The sequence below is a fragment of the Podarcis vaucheri genome (assembly GCF_965113315.1).
Source record: "Podarcis vaucheri genome assembly, chromosome: 3".
Classification (NCBI taxonomy): domain Eukaryota; kingdom Metazoa; phylum Chordata; class Lepidosauria; order Squamata; family Lacertidae; genus Podarcis; species Podarcis vaucheri.
This window is the reverse complement of record NC_138761.1, coordinates 111,512,144-111,533,378: the sequence shown is the minus strand read 5'-3', so window position 1 is coordinate 111,533,378 and position 21,235 is coordinate 111,512,144. Positions and strand designations below refer to the sequence as shown.

Here is a 21,235-nt window from a genome sequence, read left to right as displayed (position 1 = left end):
CTTTCGGATCAATGCCCATTTGGAAGAGCCAAGCGTCATAAATGTTGGCTGCTCCTTTATTGCTGTTTTTAACTAAAATTCAAGTGGATAAGCAGGAAAGGAATTGGGAACAGCCTGACAGTAAACAGGGATTTGCTTTATGTTGACGCTTTAAATGAAAGATATCAATGACTTCCCTTCTTCTCTTTCCATGGTACATTTTACATATCATAAATCCCTGCATATTTTACAAAAAACTACACCATTCAGTATTCCATTATTGCCTCCATCAAAACACTGTTGAATTTATCTTAATACTGCCAGTGTTTTCAACTGTACACAATTATTTCCTATATATTCAATAAATGTTTTCCAATCTTCTCTAAACATATGTTCTTCTTGTTCTCTTATTCTATATGTTAACTCTGCAAGCTGCGCATATTCTGTCAACTTAAGTTGCCACTCTTCTTTAGTTGAGACTTCGCTCGTTTTCCATTTCTGGGCTAACGAAACACAGGCTGCAGTAGTGGCATACATAAATAACCTTTTTTGACACCTGGGAATTTCGGTCTGAATTATCCCCAACAGAAAGGACTCTGGTTTGTTTTGGGAAACTACTTTTAAACATTTTTTTCAATTCATTATGAATCATTTCCCAATACACTCTTTTACCCTTTTACAAGTCCACCCCATGTGAAAGAACGTTCTCTCCAGCTCTTTGCATCTCCAGCACTTTAAATTGTAAAACAGAAAATTTAATAAAAATTATATAGAGTGGTACCTCGGGTTAAGTACTTAATTCGTTCCGGAGGTCCGTACTTAACCTGACACTGTTCTTAACCTGAAGCGCCACTTTAGCTAATGGGGCTTCCTGCTGCTGCCGCACCGCCGGAGCACAATTTCTGTTCTCATCCTGAAGCAAAGTTCTTAACCTGAAGCACTATTTCTGGGTTAGCAGAGTCTGTAACCTGAAGCGTTATGTAACCTGAAGCGTATGTAACCCGAGGTACCACTGAAGAAAGAAAGAAAGAAAGAAAGAAAGAAAGAAAGAAAGAAAGAAAGAAAGAAGAGAAATCCCATTATCAACAATGCATTAGTGGAGCGCTTTTTTAAGGTTTTTCATTAAGGCCCAGGCAAAAATCTGAAATCATTAAAAATCCTCTCACTTTCTTCACTGAAAAAGTTCAGTAAAATTGCACTCAAACATGCAAAATAACAACCACTTGTTGGCAATGTCATATACAGTGGTGCCTCGCAAGACGAAAAGAATCCGTTCTGTGATTCTCTTCGTCTAGCGGTTTTTTCGTCTTGCGAAGCAAGCCCATTGAAGGATTAGCGGATTAGCGCTATTAGTGGCTTTTAGCGGCTTTTAGCGGCTTTTAGCGGCTTTTAGCGGCTTATCTGCTGATTGGATCAGCTGATAAGCGGCTTAGCGGCTTAGAAAAAGGGGGGGGAGGAAAAATACCAGCAGGAACTCGCAAGACATTGTCGTCTTGCGAAGCAAGCCCATAGGAAATTCGTTTTGCGAAGCACCTCCAAAACGGAAAACTCTTTCGTCTAGCGAGTTTTCCGTCTTGCAAGGCATTCGTCTTGCGGGGCATCACTGTAATGTCCACCTTAACAAATCAAGATGAATGTTCAATAAACAGCGGGAAGCAGACATGGTGCAAATGCCCTTCAATTTGGCATTCCTGCTGGTGTGTTTGCAGCACATCAACTTGCCCAGCCCCTCCTGGTAAGTAACGACTCACCTGCTGGGAAGCTAGAGGAAGAGGAAGAAGAGGAAGAGTTTGGATTTGATATCCCGCTTTATCAGTACCCGAAGGAGTCTCAAAGCGGCTAACGTTCTCCTTTCCCTTCCTTCCCCACGTATTTAGCAAAGGAGCATTAATATGAAATATATTGTTATTTCTCTTTCTAAAATTGAATACAGGGACCTGTCCACATGCCCACGATCAACATGTGCACAGTCACTGATATGCGCACCATGTTCAGTGCTGAAAGGAGACGGGATGGACTTGTGTGACAGCCAGGAACTGAAACCCCACCCCCCCAGAAGGGGGGGCATACATGGGACAAAACTCACCCCTCCTCAGAAATTCACTTTGCATCCTTTTTGTAATCCTCAATATTCTCTTGTTCCCGATGCTGCCAAATGGACACATTCCTTGCTCTTCCGGGCTGGTCCATTTCACCTCTCCTCTAATCCGTTGTCCACAGCTCCAGTGTTAATGCTGCTAAATTAAGCTTTTCGCTTGTTAGTTTTTGGGGCTTTTTTTAAAAAAAGGGGGAAGAATGCTGCTATAATCCTTTAGTTCAGTCCCATAAACTTTCAAAAATGCCCACCCGGCCCCCTGAAATCCATTTTGGGATCCCCCGCCACCTTAATTTCATCCCACCTTAATTTCAAGTTGAAAGTTCTCTATGGATAATTCTCAGTTCAACATTAGCAGTTTCTGACAAGAGAAGCTGAACCTTGAGTAAAGTCCATAGGTGCCTTGTGAACAGGGAACAAACAAGCACTTATTGTGCACAGATACCCTTGCCGAGACTTTGGGATAAGCAGGTATAAGATCTTTTGCTCTGTGCTTCTGACAATACTTAGCATTTATCTACAATGTTGAACAGTTCTTCCCCAACCGGCCTTTTCCTTTAGTGTTTTTGTAGCTCTCAAGAGACTGGGAAAGGCTCGCTTCATACAATGCACATCTGAGCTCGGGGGGGGGGGGAGTGGAATCACAGCTGCAATGAAAATTCCAGTCATGCGCTAGTGAGCCCATCATTTTGAATATTGATGGACAATTTATGCCAGCATTAATGTGATAAGATAAGAACTGTCAGCAGAACAGAAAAGATGTTGGCAGATATATTGTTTAAGCTGACCAGGAAAACAAAGGTTCAGGTTTGCTTTTCGCTTAACATGCATATCGTTTATAATAATGACTGTTAACACAAGGAAAGCTTAAGCATCTTTCTTCTTGCCATGTAGGTGGTAAAGGCTTCAACTGGTGCAATTTGCTTTCATTTATTTTGCTTTGTTTACAAATACAAACCCCTCAACTGTCCTGGGAAAACTGGGACATCCCAATTTTTCACATGAGAGCACGGCGGCCATTTTGGACACTGCAATCACACGCTGGGGGGGAATGCTTTTCCTGTGGGCATGAACTTTTGAAGGTCACATGACTCATACAGGAGCATGGCCCCAGAAGGCGGCATCCCGGTTTTTCTCCTTGACGTGTTAGAGGATATATGATTACCTTTCGGACAAAGTGAAAAAGAAGAGATGTCTTACCCATGGGGCGTATTAGCTAGCACAGTGGTAGAACTGAACCCCATGGTGCAGTACTAAGGTTGGGATGAATGTATTATAGGATTTGGGCTGGGTTCAGGGCTGGCTCCAGAGGGAAGCAAAGACTGGCGATTTCTCAGGGCTCCAAAGAAATGTCAACTTCCCTGCCACTGCTATCCTTTCCACTGTGCTCAGGAAATCTAAGACAATTAGATACTGCTTACAAGAATTCTTAGGTTTCATGATACACCTCTTCTAGGCTAGGCCTCCCCACTGAAAGTGCCGTGTCTGAGGGGGCCCCCAAATTCTTGAACCACTGGGATTTCTCAAACTGGTTCCTAATGGTTGCCACAATTGCCATTGTTGCCAGTGTCTCCATTTGAGCCATAAACTGCTCCCATGCTAGTAAAGTTGGTTGGAAGCAAAGAAGGATGGAAATAACATATATTTTCCAGAAGCCACAAGAATGAGATCTGGAGTAGAGATTTTAGACTCAGCCCTCAATTCTTCCTCTTAGCAAAATACCGAACCCTTTCATCAAAAACACAGGCAGAATACTGTCGCAAATAATTCAGCCTCTCCTCCTAATACAGGTTCGTGTTGTATATAGATCCAAAACTTTTGGGTTTGGACACTTGGCCTAGTTCAAGAATGCCCAGTAATTTTACCGAACTAATTCTGATCATGCCAACATCCAAATTAGATATGTGCATTTGGAATCATTTTCATTTTCTGGTCAGCTCAGCTCCTGCATTTCGAATAGTAATTCTTAAGAGCTTCATTTTCACTGAAGGGCAGAATGAGATGTGCCAATGAATGATCAATGAGCAAGTGAAGGACATGCCACTTAGAAAAGGGGCTCCATTTAAAAATTTGTTAGCTTTTGTATTGTAAAAAGGGAGAGAGATGAAACCTTGGGAATTCCATGAAGACTGCTCTTATTCTGAGTAGCTCTGGGTGGCCAAATATAGAAGAAGAAGAAGAAGAAGAAGAAGAAGAAGAAGAAGAAGAAGAAGAAGAAGCAGCAGCAGCAGCCTGAGGAACTATCAGGATAAAGTTCAACAAGGTATCTCAGAACAAGGAGCTGAATGCAGACAGAAAGGCCTGCGTCAATGGCCCTGTGATGTTAAAAGCCTGAGAAACAGTGGTTGATGACTCAGACGACATGGTGCTAATCTCTCTTTATTGCTTTCAGCAAAGATGCTAACACAGAAAAGCTTTGAGACACAAAATGAATTTTACCCCTGAAACAGTCCAGTTCCATGACTGGAGGGACAAATAATGACTCAGCAGCAAATGTATCTCCCACTAACAGAACTTCTCAGTAAGTGTCCTTGGCTGGATACGATTGCTCTCCTCTCTCTCTCTCTCTCTCTCCCTGTCTGTCTGTCTGTGAGACGAGATTGTTGTCTCAGGTACTTTCTCACAGTCAGGTAGGGGTCAACAAACTTTTTCAGCAGTCCACTGTCCCTCAAACCTTGTGGGGGGGGCGGACTATTTTTTTTTGGGGGGGATGAACGAATTTCTATGCCCCACAAATAACTCAGAGATGCATTTTAAATAAAAGGACACATTCTACTCATGTAAAAACACGCTGATTCCCAGACCGTCCGCGGGCCGGATTTAGAAGGTGATTGGGCCGGATCCAGCACCCGGGCCTTATTTTGCCTACCCATGCAGCTAATTTCATCCTTAGGGCCTTTCCAGGGCCAAATTTGCACAGTGATGATGCACGTGACACAGCGGCAAAGAAGCATAGGTAGGCAATCGGTTTGCAAAATCCTTAGAGAAAGAGGTAGAAGGAACATCCAAGGCATGTTGCTTCCAAACTAGGCCAATATTTGGGGGTCACAGAAAATGTTTCAAGTAAATGGCCTTTGGGAACATGCTTTGCCAGCTGTTTCAGCTTCACTCCTTCCATCCTCTCATTAGAGAATGCTAAAGGAGCACACAGAAGTTCTCCTTTCTTGCCATTATTCTACCAGGCCATTGACCCTTCCCCCTCTCTCTGTTCCAAAGGACTTCACATCAAACAGAAAGACTGAAACAAGGGCAAATAAACATGGTTGACAGAGGATACTTGAGCCTTCCTTCTCAATCATTGGTGCTTGACTCCTGCTAATCAAGAGTGAAATTAGTACCAAAGAGAGGGTGAATGGCAAGCCAGAAAACGGCAGCTACAAAAGTGAAGGCAAGTGCTTGGAGATGACAACAAGCCAGAGGACTCTGAAATGGGAGCCCTCTCTTTCTTTTAGTCTCTGAGGATGGAGAAAATATAAACAGAACTAAGTACAGTTGAGAGAGCTGGCACAGCAGAGCAGTTAATGGTGGGAGCTGTGAGCCAGGAGGTCCTGGTTCAAATCAAGTCACAAGCCCAAACAAAAGTTGCTAGTGTTAGCAAAATCTGGTATTCAAATTCAGGTTTTCTCCCATTATGTTTCAAGTCAGAGTGTGTGGTTGGTGGAGTACAGAGGTATGGATGGTTATAGCTTAAAATGTGGAATTTTAGTCATAATAGTCGCCATATTGAATGCAGAATTTATATTTAATATTATATACTGTATTTGGAGTTTTTATTGAGATGTAAACTGCTTTTAGATCTATAAATATAAAGCTAAGTTTATAGGCTTGCACTAAGGTAAATAGGCTTACACTAAGGTAAGCTGGGTTAGGGATGCGGCCTTGATATCTTGATTTTACAGTTCCGTATAAAAGTAACATTCTCGTTTCCATTCAAACAGGGAGAGACAGTTCAGGCCATTTTGACATTTTGCTTTTCATTTCCTGAATTGTAAGAATTCCCGTGTGCATATTAAACATTTTACAAGTATATTTTACAAGTACTCTGATGCCAGCATAATGCCCCTTATATGACTCCCCTCCTTTTTTTGATAATACTTTTTATTTCCTAAATGTGTACTTTATATAGAGAATGGTCACATGTGTGCTTCATTTCATCAGTTCTAAATGTCTGTAGAAAACTTGGTTTTACCAATCCAATGGTCACATCAACACCATACAAGCACATGGCTTCCCTCGAATAACCTTGCCAACTATATTTTACCTCTCGCAGAGCTACATTTCCCAGTGCCCTTAACAAACTACAGTTTCCAGGATTCATTGGGAGGAACCCATGTGCTTTAAATATACAGTGTGGATGTGACCCTGCACTCTCCTCTAATCATTGTTTTTCAAGCCTTTCTTCGGGGAAATTCATTGAACAGCAATTCAAATTTCAGATGGTCCTACCTCTTCTGTTTCTGGTTAATTGGCTGTGTATAGTATAGGAAATAAAAGAGGTTGCACACCTGAATTTTGAAATACTGGCCTCTGAATCTTCTCAAAGAAGGACCATTGGGGTTCAAGACACATAAGATCAATAAACTTTTTTTTCTTCTGTATGCCATTTTTCTTTTTGGCTTTTGTTTCAGGTAAATGACAAACTAAGGGACACGGGTAGCACTGTGGGTTAAACCACAGAGCCTAGGACTTGCCGATCAGAAGGTCGGCAGTTCGAATCCCCGTGACAGGGTGAGCTCCCGTTGCTCGGTCCCTGCTCCTGCCAACCTAGCAGTTTGAAAGCACTTCAAAGTGCAAGTAAATACCTTCCTCTGCTGGGAAGGTAAACAGCGTTTCCGTGTGCTGCTTTGGTTTGCCAGAAGCAGCTTAGTCATGATGGCCACATGACCCGGAAGCTGTACGCCAGCTCCCTCGGCCAATATGAGCCCCGCAACCCCAGAGTCGGCCATGACTGGACCTAATGGTCAGGGGTCCCTTTCCCTTTCCCTTTCCCTTCTAAGTGACAAACTGCCTACTCAAGAGTGAGCATTTCTGTGCCTGCTTACATGCCCATACCTTTCTGTTCTCAACTCCTCCTATCCTGTCAGTCTCCATCACTGCTCCCTTCATCTTCCTGCCTCAATAGTTTACTGCTTCTGTCCCCATCCGTCCCCATCTCCTACCTCTCTCCTAAGCCCCCTGTTGGGAAAACACAGAAAGTTGAAGCCCTGCTGCATCTGACAGTGTATGCTTTCCTTCTGCCAGGTTGAAACCAGCAGGTTTGCCTTCATCACAATGCCCAATCCTGATAGACTCTGCAAACTGGTGCTAGCTTTCTAGAAAAAGAGGTGCCAGAACTCACCATGAATGTTTCCCTTGTTCTCTTATAATGGCAATTTCCAGTTGAAACAAAAAAAGCCCCGGTTATAACACCGGTCCTGAAAGACCTACATTGCCTCCAAGTACGTTTCAGAGCACAATTCAAAGCGTTGGTGCTGACCTTGAAATCCTCAGCCCAGTATACCTGAAGGAAGTTTTCCATTGAGGCAGACACCAAAAGTCTCTAGACTTTCTGAGCACAGAAACCCTTCAATAGACGGGGGGTTTGTCTGCCAGCTCTCCTTTTCTCCTTACCTGCTGCCTTTTTGCCTACACAACCTTTCACATTTGAGGCAGAGAGAGACTGGTTGCTGTCCACTGCTGGTGCCCACCTCAGTAAGAAAGGAAGACTGTGTTCACAAGTTCCTGGTTTGGGCTACTCGGAGGGAGGGAGGGACAGAGACAGAGAGATGGAGAAGGAGACAGATTTGGTCCACATATGATGTTGCTCTGTGTCACTGAGACTGGCATTGTGAGCTCATGCTGGTTGTCTCAAGCAAAGAGAAAGTAGCCATTGTGACCTCATGATGACAGTGCCTGACTGAAGAGATTGGCTATTGCAACCACAGGCTGCTACTGACCACTTGAAAGAGTGAGACTGGCCATTATGACCTCCTGCTGATGTGGACCACCTGAAGAAGGATGTCCAACTGAAAGAGAGGGACTCTGGCACCCATGCCCTTACAGTTCCAAGTCCTTCATGGGAGTGGTGCCCTCTTGTACCCTGGACCAGGTAGGTGTTACTCTTCCTTACTCTCCCACCCCCTCAGATGTGAATCTTATTTCTCCTCACCCAGCCAACCAGCCCCCACCAGCCCCCAGTGATGTGTGGGCATTGTCAGACTGCCCTCTAACTTCTTCTCTTGGCTGTCATTGGGAGCGTGTCTCTCTGTTTTGTCTGCCTGTCACCTGTCAGTCATTCCTGTGATGAATGGGAGCCATTGAAGACTGCCGCTGCTGAGAATGAGAGAAAGCATCAAAGTGCCAGCTTGAGAAGTGTTGTCAGTAGTCTCACAAAGAGCCATGAAAAACTAAAACAAAAATGGAACATTCCTAAAACCAAAATCAAAACTAAAGGTAAACTAAAATGTTACCCCCTTCACATTCCAATATCATATTGGTGGGAAACTGGATTTTTTTGCTTTCTTCTTACCCTCTCCCCAACGTATTTTGTGCAATGGTCACTTTCTCTTCCAAACCAATTTTTCAGTAAGCTTATACTGAATAAAGCCCTGATTCAACTGACTTCACCCCAGAGGAAATAATCAATCCCAATATCATATACTAGTAGACAGTGCTATTTTTCTCGGGGGGAAAGTGCCAGAATTCACAATGAACATCCCCCTTATTCTCTTATAATGGCAATGGTGCCCAACTGAGAGGTGCTGGAACTGAGTTCTGGTGAGTTCCCACTGACAATGACCGCTCCCCGCTTAAAATGGGGGGCGCCCTTTGCGTGGACGCGTGCAGCCCCTGGATCTGGAGCGGCCCCAACAGCATAGGCTTGGTTTTGCCTTCCCTCAGGTGGGATACCTGGAGGTCTCCGCCTACCCCAGTCAGTTGTCCAATCCCACCTGGGGGAAGCATTGCCAAGGAGACCAGGCCAGGTAAGGGAGGGATTACCTGCCCACACAATAGAGGGAGGATCTTACCTAGGAATCCTCACTTTGCTCCAGAGCTTCTCCCAGCCTACCCACCCTCAGTTAATGTCTTATTTTGCAGGTTAACTTTTATTCACAGGTTTTGCAGGTTAACTTTTCTTCACAGGTATGCGGGTGCTGCTACGTTAAGGTCGCTGTTAAAGGGCCGGAAAGGAATTTCCCTGCATTGGCAGGTTTCGCCTTTCCCGTAGCAAAACGTCACAACTTTGGCGGTATCAGGCCTTGGGCAGAATCCTTTTATCCATCTTCCTCTTGCGGCGGTGATACCAGGGTTCCCCGTTAAAGGGGTTTTCCTGAAGGGAGGCTTTGGCCGTACACCGAAAGGTCGTCATTGCTCTCTCCTGCGGCGGCGGCGTTACGGGGGCGGCCATCTCTGCTTGAACATATGTTCTCCAGAGCCGGCCCATCCCCCCCACACACACTGGATAACCCTGATGCTCCCTAGGTCCCCGGCTGGGGACCGGGGAGGGAGAACGCCCAATGCCTGAGCCAAGGTCTACCCACATTTGAAATTTAATAAAGCTGTGGCCAATTTAATCCCATAGCACATTGTCTTGAGTCGTTATTCCACATGACGGGGGAACCGTGCAGGATCTGGGGACTCCGCCTGTCCACGCAAAAAGCCCTGCTAGTCTATTCTATACAAGATGATGAGGCTGTAAGAAAGAAGCCTTTTTAGTACGGTTTTAACAAAGTTTATCATTGCTATTACTATCTTTTTCATCAGTGAAAACAAATTCCCATGTATATTTTAGAAGTTATTCTCTATTTTCTTTATATTATACATGTTTAGATATGGATATTTTCAATGCTAACCTTTTGGATGCCAAAATCTGCTCCAATCCACACAGGAATTGGACTACCACTCTATTGAGAATATGAACACATACACTGTGAAAAAACTATATATAATGAATTTTGATATTCATTTCTGTTGATTTGGGTTACATCATTCCATCGTTGGGACTTTGACCGATAGCATGACTCAGGCCAGAATGATTTTCTTAACATAATAGATTTTATTCCTTCTTTATTCCCCAGGTGTTTGTTCTTGGAAGAGCCTGGGAGTGTTGTGGCCAAAACAAATCAGGGTTATTAAGAACGTGGTTTTTGGATTATCATGAGAAAAATCTACAGCTATAGCAAGTAAGTGGGCAGATATGGTTAAATAAACTATAATTATTCCTATAGTTTATCATTCATGCATAGTTTTATGTACATGCACAATGTTTCACCCCCACAGAATAATTCTTTTAGCAAAATTGCTAATGTTTCCATTTTACAATTGGGAAAATGGGGTTTCCGGACCACACAATAGGCCAGTGGCATGGTGGAGACTTCAGCTCAGCCAACCTAGTCCAGATATTTATTTTCTGGAGCACACTGGCTAATTATAGATTGGACCATCTCAACATGCGTGTTTCACTGATGGCAAGAGGAGCTAGTCTAAAATATGTATGCCTAAATTTGTGGCCCAAATCTGATAACAGAGAGATTGTTGATAACAATACACCATCAGTTATAAAGCACAACCTGGTTTATTAGATACTCAAGGGATTTTAAAGCAATAATTTGTTTTCATGGAACTACACTGAAGCCAAAGTAAATGTGGCCATTAGGTGCTTCCAAAAACCAAGGTCCAAGCTTTGCTGCCATGGTTAAACAACGGCCGGAAGAAATCAAGCAACAGCCCAAGCTATTTTGAGGCCTGAAGCAATGACCAAATGGTTCAACTCTCTTGCTAGGGCCATTTAGAAAAGTCTTGCTATACCATTCAGATAACAATTCCTGCTTTCATCAATCCTCACCACCGCCCCAACCCATCTAGCCTAGGATTACCAGTCTTCCCCAGTTCCCGGGGACAGTCCCCGGATTTGCAAATCTGTTCCTGGGAAACGTGGCAGTGGCAGCCTCAGCAGCCTGGGGCCAGCCTGGTAGCGCAGTTGGCTCTGGCTGGCTTCAGGAGCTGCTCACTGCCTGCTGCCGCTGCCAATGCCCAAGGTGACCAGGAAGCTCCTGAAGCCAATCGGAAGTCATGGAAGCCCCACCAGACGTTTGGCTTCCAAAAATAATTCGTAAACCAGAACAGTCACTTCTGGGTTTGCGGCATTCGGGAGCCAAAATGTTCGAGAACTAAGCTGTTCGGAAACCAAGGTACGACTGTATTTGTAATTACTGTCAGGTCAATAACTTACAACTGAGTAGCCAGCTCTCCTTGCCTGTCTAGACTGTGTACCACACTAGTAAATCCCAAGAAACTCAGTGCTACCTGGCATGGAAAAATCTCATCTCACAACAGCACAGAAGACGACCTGCCTCCTTGCAACTCCTGGCATCTTCCATGGACAAAAAGATGCTTTTACACTGCCATTCAGTATGCTTTGAAGGCCCAAGACTGTGGTGGTTTCAGATGATCACATAATAGAGAGCAACCTTTAGCAGGCAGTCATACTTCGCAGCACAGATAGGGATGTGAAAAATCTTCATTTAGGAAGGATCGCTTTTATTTAGCAAGAGACAGAAACCTCTGTCTCTGGTGCCACACAACATTAAACATACTCCGGTGAGTATGCTTCCGAGCTGGACAGCCAAACATCAAGCAAAATGCTGTTGTATTATGGACATCCAATCCATAGCTTGTGGCTGACTGTCCTTAAAAGAGCTGTTTTAAGTCTTGCAAGATTTGCATGCATGGAAAAAATAGCAACAGTCAAAGAACACACACATATCAGCAGCCACTGACCTCAACCTCAGTTTACTGGATTGGGCAACTGAGTAAAGGAAAACACAGAAGCCTTTCTGTGATTGGAGGAAAGCAGGGCAAAAAGTTATCTTACGACTGTGATATTCGGCTTCCAGTGGACACAGAAACTTGACACGAATCAAATGCCCAACTGGCTGATAATAGACAGGAAGGATTAGTGTTGACACAGCAGACCTGACCCCTTCCAGCCATGTAACTGTGCCTGAATACAGCTGTGTCTGCCTGAAATCACCCCCCAGGCATCTGAGCAGGGGAAGCAGTAGGTAAAGATATAGGGAACAGGGTGCGCTGGGACACTCTCACGCCTAATTGGACTGACAGCTCAGTCTGCAATGGCGGACAGTGTTTATTTACTCATTGTTGCGTGATGAGCAAATAGAAAGATATGCCGGCTTTAGTCCATGCTGATATTGGTCCAAATGCTGTCTGGCTCCAGACTCAGTAAACCAGGACAATGCAGCACAAAAAACTTCCTATTCGCCATCACTTTTAAGTCTGTCCTGGCACAGATATGCAATGACCTCAGATCACAGTTGAGTCTAATAAGGAATTTATCTTTATGGAAATGTGACCTCTTGCTACCATAAGGCTACACAAATACAAGTAACAATGGCCGAACGCTGATAAAAGTTTGCCCCGGCCAACTCCTGATGCATTTTCTAAAGAGTTCTATAATTCTATAATCCCTCTAGTGGAAAGAGTGGGACTTGATAAAGGGTGCCGGTTGAAGCTTTTCACAAGGTTGTCACTGTCGGCCGTCCTCCCTCCCGCCCCCCAACAACAACTAAAGAATGTGCAATGAGCACAATCTAGTTCCCTTGAAGGGAGCGAGAGTTTAGCCACTGACTCCAGGGGTCTAGTGAGCATTTCTTCTCCGCTGTGTGACTGTGGTTCAATTTCACTTTCCTTTTCTGAAACCAGAAGATATACCTCTTGACAATCTAAAATCGCCAAGGTCACATGCATGCACAGCAACATACGTTTAATGAATTTTAAGTTGTAAATGCCTTTCTCTCTCTTCCTTACCCAAAACAAGGGGGTCTGTGGGGTTGGGGTTTCTGTTTCGATATTAGAAGTTCATACCACTAATATACTCAAGGTATCCGCTCTTAATCTTTAACTTCTCTGAGTTTTATTGGCACTAGCTTTTAGTCCTGCTTTAATAACTTCAGCCTTCTTTTGCCCCCAGCCATATTTTAATGAAGAAATAGTTTTTCTTGTGATTTAGTTGCATTTATACATCTGCCCCTGAAACAGCTGCACTGACTTTTATTACAAGCGGAAAGGACTGCACCACAATCAGTAGTACGCACATGCAGAATGGCCAGCAAAGTTTTTGTGGAATATTTTCTAACAACTAAATTGGGTGCTGCTGAAGTGTTTTTCTTTAATCGTCTAGTCCAAATATAACAGATTAAGCTACAGTCTTCATAGATATTGATCCAGAACCTCTCAGGACAGGATCCTGATTCTGACCTTGGAAGGGAGATGCCGTAATAATTAGTCACTCTAACGATTACAGCAGATATTGGCCGGGTGATGCCTATGCAATCTTCTACCATGGGCTGAATCATTCAGAGGAAGAGACTGAATCTGATGTAGTGGTATATTATTAAGGAATCAGGTCATGTAGTTTCATGCTCAGTTTTGGATAGAAATGTGCTTAATTATTTCATTCATATCCCACATTTTTTCCCACAGAGCTGAAGTGTTTCCAGGTAGTTTTCCATTGAGGCAGACACCAAAAGTCTCTAGACTTTCCGTTCCGAGCACAATTCAAAGTGTTGGTGCTGACCTTTAAAGCTCTAAATGGCCTCGGTCCTGTATACCTGAAGGAATGTCTCCACCCCCATCGTTCAGCCCAGACACTGAGATCCAGCGCCGAGGGCCTTCTGGCAGTTCCCTCATTGCGAGAAGTAAGGTTACAGGGAACCAGACAGAGGGCCTTCTCGGTAGTGGCGCCCACCCTGTGGAACACCCTCCCTTCAGATGTGAAGGAAATAAGCAGCTATCCTATCTTTAAAAGACATCTGAAGGCAGCCCTGTTCAGGGAAGTTTTTAATATTTAACGCTGTACTGTTTTTAACACTTGATTGGGAGCTGCCCAGAGTGGCTGGGGAAACTCAGCCAGATGGGCGGGGTATAAATAAATTATTATTATTATTATTATTATTATTATTATTATTATTATTGACGTGTTTAGTTTCTGCTGCATCGTGTGCCTTCACGCCATGCTTTTAAAAGAAATGAAATTGAAGAGAATTTGTGAGGGATTGAATGCAAACCTATACCAAAATACTAGGGCAGGCTTAGGCAAACTCGGTCCTCCAGATGTTTTGGGACTACAATTCCCATCATCCCTGACCACTGGTCCTGTTAGCTAGGGATGGTGGGAGTTGTAGTCCCAAAATATCTGGAGGGCCGAGTTTGCCTATGACTGTACTAGGGAGTAAGTCTCATTCAACTTAGTGGAACTAACTTCTCTGAGTAAAGGTCCTGCATGTGTCCATTAAAGCAGAAGTGAGAACCTGCTATTCTCCAGAGGTGCTGCAGCACAGCTTCCATCATCTCCAACCACTGGCAACAACAACAATAATAATAAATAAATTACTCACCCTTTACTCCTAAGGTCCCCGGGCAAGTTACATTAAGGCACATTATGAAAGAAATCACAAAATTACAATCACAAAAGTAAGGTGAGTCCTAAATGTATATCGTAATAACAACATCATCCGTAAAACCACAGGTTTCCTATCTTAACATTAAAGAATTTCAAAGGTTATTTGACAAAGAGGAAAAGAGACTTATATGTTCAGCACCATTTCAGTACTTATTTCCCAAAACAGATTCAGCAGCCAAACGAACCAGGAAAGAAGTGATTCAAACCTCTGCAAAACTTGCAATTCCAAAAGGAAACAAAAGTTGTACTCTGGAAGATGTACAAAACCACTGTCCAGACTGGGAACTGGGCAATGAGTCTGCCTGAGGCAGATAATAAGATACAAGCCACTGAACTTCCACATATATGTCTACTGGAAAGAGGCAACTCCAGGCACTAAACAAGGCTCTGGGGTTTCAATAAAATATATATATCTGAGGATTCTGCTGACAAGTACAGTTCCCAAGGTTGAGTAATCAAGTTCATTGGGAAGACACAAGGTGACTTACAATTGAATCTCTTCTTCTGATTAGAGGCAAGTCAGGATGCTTTAATGTCAGGGAGAGGAAAAGAGAGTCCAGTGCTCCTTCATACTGTGGGAGATTAGCAGCCAAACCTAACAAAGGCATATTTTTGCTAGTTAGCACAAGAAGGCACTAATTCCACAGAGCTGTATCGCTGACAGGCAGGTACTTAGACCATAGAAATACAGTTGGTAGAGAGGGTCCTGTGTGATGTCATTTCCTCTCCTGTCCTCTCCTGGAAAGGAAGGCGCATGTAGTATTTTCTGCTTCTCCCTTCCTCTCTTCCTTTGATTAGCTTTAGGCACTTATACTGTAAATATAAGTACTTTGCCTGCATAGTTTTTACTGCTACCTTTGCTGTGCACCAATGCATGATAATAAGTAAATAAATATTTTTTTGTAAAATAATAATAATGATCTTGTCGCCTTCAGAGGCAAGATCACTGGCACAGGAGTATTGCTTCTGAGGGAGTGGGGGGTGGGGTGGGTGTTCCTATCTTCATTTTGTGATCATTGCAAGCAGCGACACAACTCCTCAAGGCTTTGCAAGTTGTTACAAGGAACAGACATAAAACCCAGATGTTTTATGAGGCAAGCGAGGGTTGTTCATCCATCTCTAATGGCTGGCCAGTGTTACATCTTATGAATAGCGACAGTTGACTAGCAAGGCACAGCTATTTCTTGAGGTATACAGTATTATTTCACATGCAGTGTGTTTCATGTGCAATTCCTTGGGTTCATGCATGTCTTCCAATGTGCATGTCTACACTGACAAAGTACTGCAAAAAAGGAAAAGGAAAAAGAAGTATTGGTGTAGGTTGCCATATTTCATAAAGTTAAAATCCAGACACACAAGATGTTGACCTTTTTTCAGTGTTGCCCAAAACTGTATTTTGCTTCGCCAAAAACTACACTTCTGACATGGGTTTCCCTGGACATTGCAGAGATTTCTGCCCAGACACTGTTTCCAACAGCTGGATACCGGCTATGTCTGGGAAATTCCGGATGTATGGCAACCCTAGGTGTGGTCATACATATTGTAAATGGCATTTCTGGGGGCTCCGTCACGGTGTCCCATTGCGCCAGAAGCAGTTTAGCCATGCTGGCCACATGACCTGGAAAGCTGTCTGTGGACAAACACCGACTCCCTTGGACTGAAAGCAAGATGAGCGCCGCAACCCCATAGTCGCCTTTGACTGGACAACTGTCCAAGGGTCTTCTATCTTTTACCTTTACATATTGTTATAGGATTGAAACTGAGCTGGAAGTTGTCTCTGGCTGCCACGAGGGTTCCTGGGGCGAGGTGGCAGGTTTTGACACCATTTGGACACCAAACGCCATTTTGAATCAAGATGACAGAGCAATATATCAATTTGGTGTGACTTTGCCCATTTTTTTTACATAAGTATGGCTGCCTCTTGAGATATTGTCACCAAACATGGCGCAAAAGTTCCATTTATGTTTGTATGTGCCATTTTGAATTAAGCTGGTGGACCAAAATGTGACATTGGATTGACTTCACCTTATTTTGGCCATGACAGGTCCAAACTCACAACCCATTCAAAAATCTCAATAATTTTTGGTTTCTAAAAATATCCAGGCACTGCTGGACACTCCCTGTTAATGTATAAATAAATCTTGCATCACAGAAAATGTTATCCATCTTTTTATTCCTACATTCCAAGGAAACTAAATGTAAGGACCCCTGAGATTTTTCAGTGCTCCAAGACTGGAATAGATGTTAATATGATTGAATCAAGATTATTTTTTACTCTGTGTTTTATGAGTACACATATGTACATGTATGCATTGATGAAATCCCAGACACTAAATAATCTTAACACAACCTTGTGCACCATCTCATCAAAGTTGCTTTTTGAGGTGTTTCATCAATGCATACAAGGTGCATCAGTAAAACACCCCACAGAGTTTTGGTGGAATCAAATCAAGGCTGCCTTTCCCCCAATCACATCAAGACTGCTCTATTTATTTCCTTCTTTTCTTTTCCTGCGTATTATCAATGTGCACAGCATGTGGCTTGGCAATCTGGAGTGGGGAGAGATACAAATGAATGGAAAGGTGCAATCAAGTGCATGTGCTTTGATTTTGGACATTCTCTTACTCATAGAAGAAGAGAAGTGGAATGCAGGGTGGATGGAACCCACAAATGGGGGGCAGGATGGAACAGAGGAAGTTCGTTTATTTATCCCTATTATAAAGCTACTTCCCATATTCTCTTTGAGGCACTTCAGCACCTTATAAGCTCATAGAGAGAAAAGACAGATACCATCTTCCTAGGGGAATCCATGTTAATGCTAAGTCCTACATTGCAGACTGTATACCCCACATTGGGTTTGCAATTGCTTCATTAAGTTATGCATGTGAATACAGTGGTACCTTAGGTTAAGAACTTAATTTGTTCTGGAGGTCCATTCTTAACCTGAAACTGTTCTTGACCTGAGGTTCCACTTTAGCTAATGGGGCCTCCTGCTGCCGCCGTGCCGCCGGAGCATAATTTCTGTTCTCATCCTGAAGCAAAGTCCTTAACCCAAGGTACTATTTCTGGGTTAGTGGAGTCTGTAACCTGAAGCGTGTAACCTGAAGTGTCTGTAACCCGAGGTACCACTGTACGTGAGTGCAGTTGAATGATTTGACATGCATAAGTTGCATGAGAGCAGCTGATTCCTAAATTACCCAACAAGCAGAGCAACCCAAAGCAGTATAACCACTGATAACAAGTGGATATAGTCTATGTCCAATAAAACTACCTCCCTGTAAAGGCATAGGGTACAGTTTGATGAGAGAGAGAGAGAGAGAGTGGGAGGGGGATGTGGATCTTCCATATGCAAAGAATCAATTTAATTTTCTGTGGAGGAGTTCTGTGGAACTGCCAAAGCACATATATCTAAGGTTCACTTACAGCATGTGTTCAAAATTCACAAGATCTTTTCCAGATGATGCCTACAATAAAGATCATTTAAAACAATTAGCCCCTTCCATTTTGGAGAGGGGGTTTATAAAGGACCAGTTCAGTCTTTTCAAACCCAGAAAGAAAGGCAGGTTATCTGAGCAAAATGAATCTTCATTCCCATCAGTGATTGTAATGGAACTATTTCAAGTTTTTACAATGTTGATACTTAATGATATTAATTGCCCAGTGAGGAACAGATTTCAGGACTGCCAATTAGAAGGTCAGTTCATGGTTTTCCATAGGCTTCCTGCCTGGCCTTTTTCACAGGCCAGTATTCTTAACAACATTGATATCAATTGCTTCTAAACCGTATGGCCCAAGATAAGACATAAAATGTTCTTTCCCCCAAGTCTTATGGGCGTGCACCTGCTCTCTGCGGACAGCACTGCAGTTTTGAGGTTTTTGGGGAATCCTAAATAGTAGCTGTGCTTTGCCTATCTCTTTCACACTCTGTGAAAACAAGTGTAGAAAAGGCAAGTGCTCAGTAGCAGAAATGCTTGCCCTTGCCCACTTTTTCAGCTGGCACTATTTGGGCAAAGTCAGATGAGGGAAGCTTGAATGGGTGGCTTCACGGGGCGACTGCAACCACTTAAGGTAAAGGTAAAGGGACCCCTGACCACTAGGTCCAGTCGTGACCGACTCTGGGGTTGCGGCGCTCATCTCGCTTTATTGGCCGAGGGAGCCGGCATTTGTCCGCAGACAGCTTCTGGGTCATGTGGCCAGCATGACTAAGCCGCTTCTGGCAAACCAGAGCAGCACATGGAAATGCCATTTACCTTCCCGCCAGAATGGTACCTATTTATCTACTTGCACTTTGTGCTTTCGAACAGCTAGGTTGGCAGGAGCTGGGACCAAACAACGGGAGCTCACCCTGTTGCGGGGATTTGAACTGCCAGCCTTCTGATCGGCAAGTCCTAGGCTCTGTGGTTTAGACCACAGCGCCACCCGCATCCCCTGCAACCACTTACTATGGCTCAAAAGCAACATTTGATTCCAACAAAACAAACATGTCTGTTGGACATGGGCATCTGCTGGGAGAGGGCATTTCCCCAACCCCCCAAAATGGGCCATAACCCACCAATTCCCAGGTTTCATGCAAAAACAAAATAAATGAATGGTACAGAAGGCCCTAAAATAATGTGGGAGCAAGAATTTGGGTTTGAAACTGGAGGAGCGGGAATGCCAGACAAGGTTGAAGAAACCCCCATTTAGGTCCGTCTCAGCTAGAGACAAAGAGGCAACAGTTAAAATGCTACGTAAGTGCTATTAGCACCATGATGTTATCCTATATAAATTCTACACTATCACCATGCTGTTGCACAAGATACCAGCTGGTGGGTACTTGTAGACATCTCTGGTGGGATTGTGGAAAAGTACAAAGGTTCTGGCTCTCTGTGTTTAAAGAGATTAGTGCAAGTCCAAATTGCAGTGTAGCATGCACTCCACAACTGGCTCATCTAAACATCTTTGAAGAGAGTGATAAAGGATTATGTTGTAAGGTCTCAATTATCCATGTGCTTACTGCAGCCAGAGCCACAATAGCCCCATTTTGGAAGGATCTAGCTAGAGCAGATATTTCTTACTGGTTCACAAATGTATAGGAATCAGCCCTACTAGGAAAAAAATGACATATAAACTGAGAGCCTCTAGAAGTCAAATAAGTAAGGACAAAATTATTTCTGTTTGGTATGATTTTATTTTTTACATCAATGGTTTCCAACCAGCGTGCTGTGGCATGCCACAAGCAACAGTAGCTGTGATGACCTGGGATTCGGACTCGGAGGCTGAATCTGAGGGGTCCCAGTCTGCACAGGATTCCCCGCCTCCAGAACCAGCTGAACCGGGGCTGGGGCATGAGCTTGAAGGGTCCTCACCTGTGCTGGATCCTCAGCTGAGTCTGCTCTGGCTCCTGAGGTGATGGAGGACCCATTGCCTGCAGGTTCTCCATTCTCAGCCCCGTCAGAGGAAGCTGAAGTTGCCTCTGGGTCTGGTAACCCTCCAGCCTCTCCTGAGCTGCAGAGGCTCAGGGCAGAGAGGCGGAGGGAACTAAGTTCCCACAGGAGGAGTGCTCGCCTCCAGGCCAGGAGAGGCGAGTCACCAGAGGATCGGGGCCGCCCAATGCCTCGGGACAGATAAAAGCCGGCCAGCCCGAGCCCCAAGTTGCGGGAGCAACATTGTTGGTTGCTAGTTCCTGCCTGAACCCTGTCCTGCTTTCCTGCCTGAGCTCCTGACCTGCCCTGGCTCCCTGCTTACAAGCCTGTTCCTGGCTTCACCTGACTTCCTGCCCTGTACCCAGCTTCAGCTACTACGGACTGCCTCCACGTTGCACCTTTGACCACGGACTGGACTTCGACCTCGTCTCTCGGGTAACCCACGGGACCAGCACAGTAGCCTCTGTCCCTCTTTCCTTCCCTCACTCCTCTGATGCCCTCTTGCGTCTCTGCCTCCCAAAGGCTTGTGTGGCTCTTTGTTGCAGCGACCCTGGCTGCAAGCTCCCCAGGTGAATAGTGCCTCTGGGGGCTGGCCAGGAGTGGTGGTTGCCAGGAGCTGAGGCAGCCTCATTTGTAAACATTGCCAATGGAGACCATGTCCACCATTATTACAGCCATATTATAAGAGAGGTAGTTGAGGCAGCATGGGTTGCACACCTGCATTGCAAAGTAGCCCAATAGTGTAACATCCCTTTTGCTGGGGGAGTTAGAGAAAAGTGTGACAACCCTGAAGTATATTCCTGGTACAAGATCTGCAGGAGGTGAAGGGAGCTAGGGAAGCAATTGAAGGTTTCAGGTATGGGTGGGAAAACATAATCTGAACGTCAAGGCTACCTTTAGTTGGCTAGCAGACCTATCAATTGAGAAAAAAACAAAAGGGTAGACCCAAAACACAACTTTCTCAGAGGCCAGGTCTATCCAGGCCTTGCTGCTTTCCAGTTGCCAGATTTGTTATCTGATGCTAGTTATGATTGTTGATTTGGAATATTCACTCTCAGCCTCGGGAAAATCCCTGCAGATGCCCATTTCCTTGCGTTCTTAATTATTTAGCGCAGGATTATTATTATTATTATTATTATTATTATTATTATTATATTATTATTATTATTATTATTATTATTATTATTATTATTATTATTATTTATACCCTGACCATCTGGCTGGGCTTCCCCAGCCACTCTGGGCGGCTTCCAAGCAAATATTAAAATACAGCAATACATCAAACATTAAAAGCCT

At 44.0% G+C, this 21,235-nt stretch overlaps 2 long non-coding RNA genes across 3 annotated transcripts; both read right to left on the bottom strand.

Moving 5' to 3' along the window:
• Positions 1-1,921: 1,921 nt before the first annotated feature.
• LOC309528351 lies at positions 1,922-7,851 on the bottom strand. Of its 2 annotated transcripts, none has more exons than XR_014217696.1 (3): positions 7,685-7,851; positions 7,117-7,249; positions 1,922-2,216 (listed from the first exon to the last, which is right to left on the bottom strand). It is a non-coding gene; the product is annotated as an uncharacterized lncRNA (long non-coding RNA). The 2 variants fall into 2 exon arrangements; XR_014217697.1 differs by having other exon boundaries at positions 1,922-2,213.
• A 7,768-nt stretch (positions 7,852-15,619) lies between these two features.
• LOC309528322 lies at positions 15,620-20,513 on the bottom strand. Its single transcript, XR_014217660.1, has 3 exons — positions 20,338-20,513; positions 17,958-17,998; positions 15,620-15,816 (listed from the first exon to the last, which is right to left on the bottom strand). It is a non-coding gene; the product is annotated as an uncharacterized lncRNA (long non-coding RNA).
• Positions 20,514-21,235: the final 722 nt, after the last annotated feature.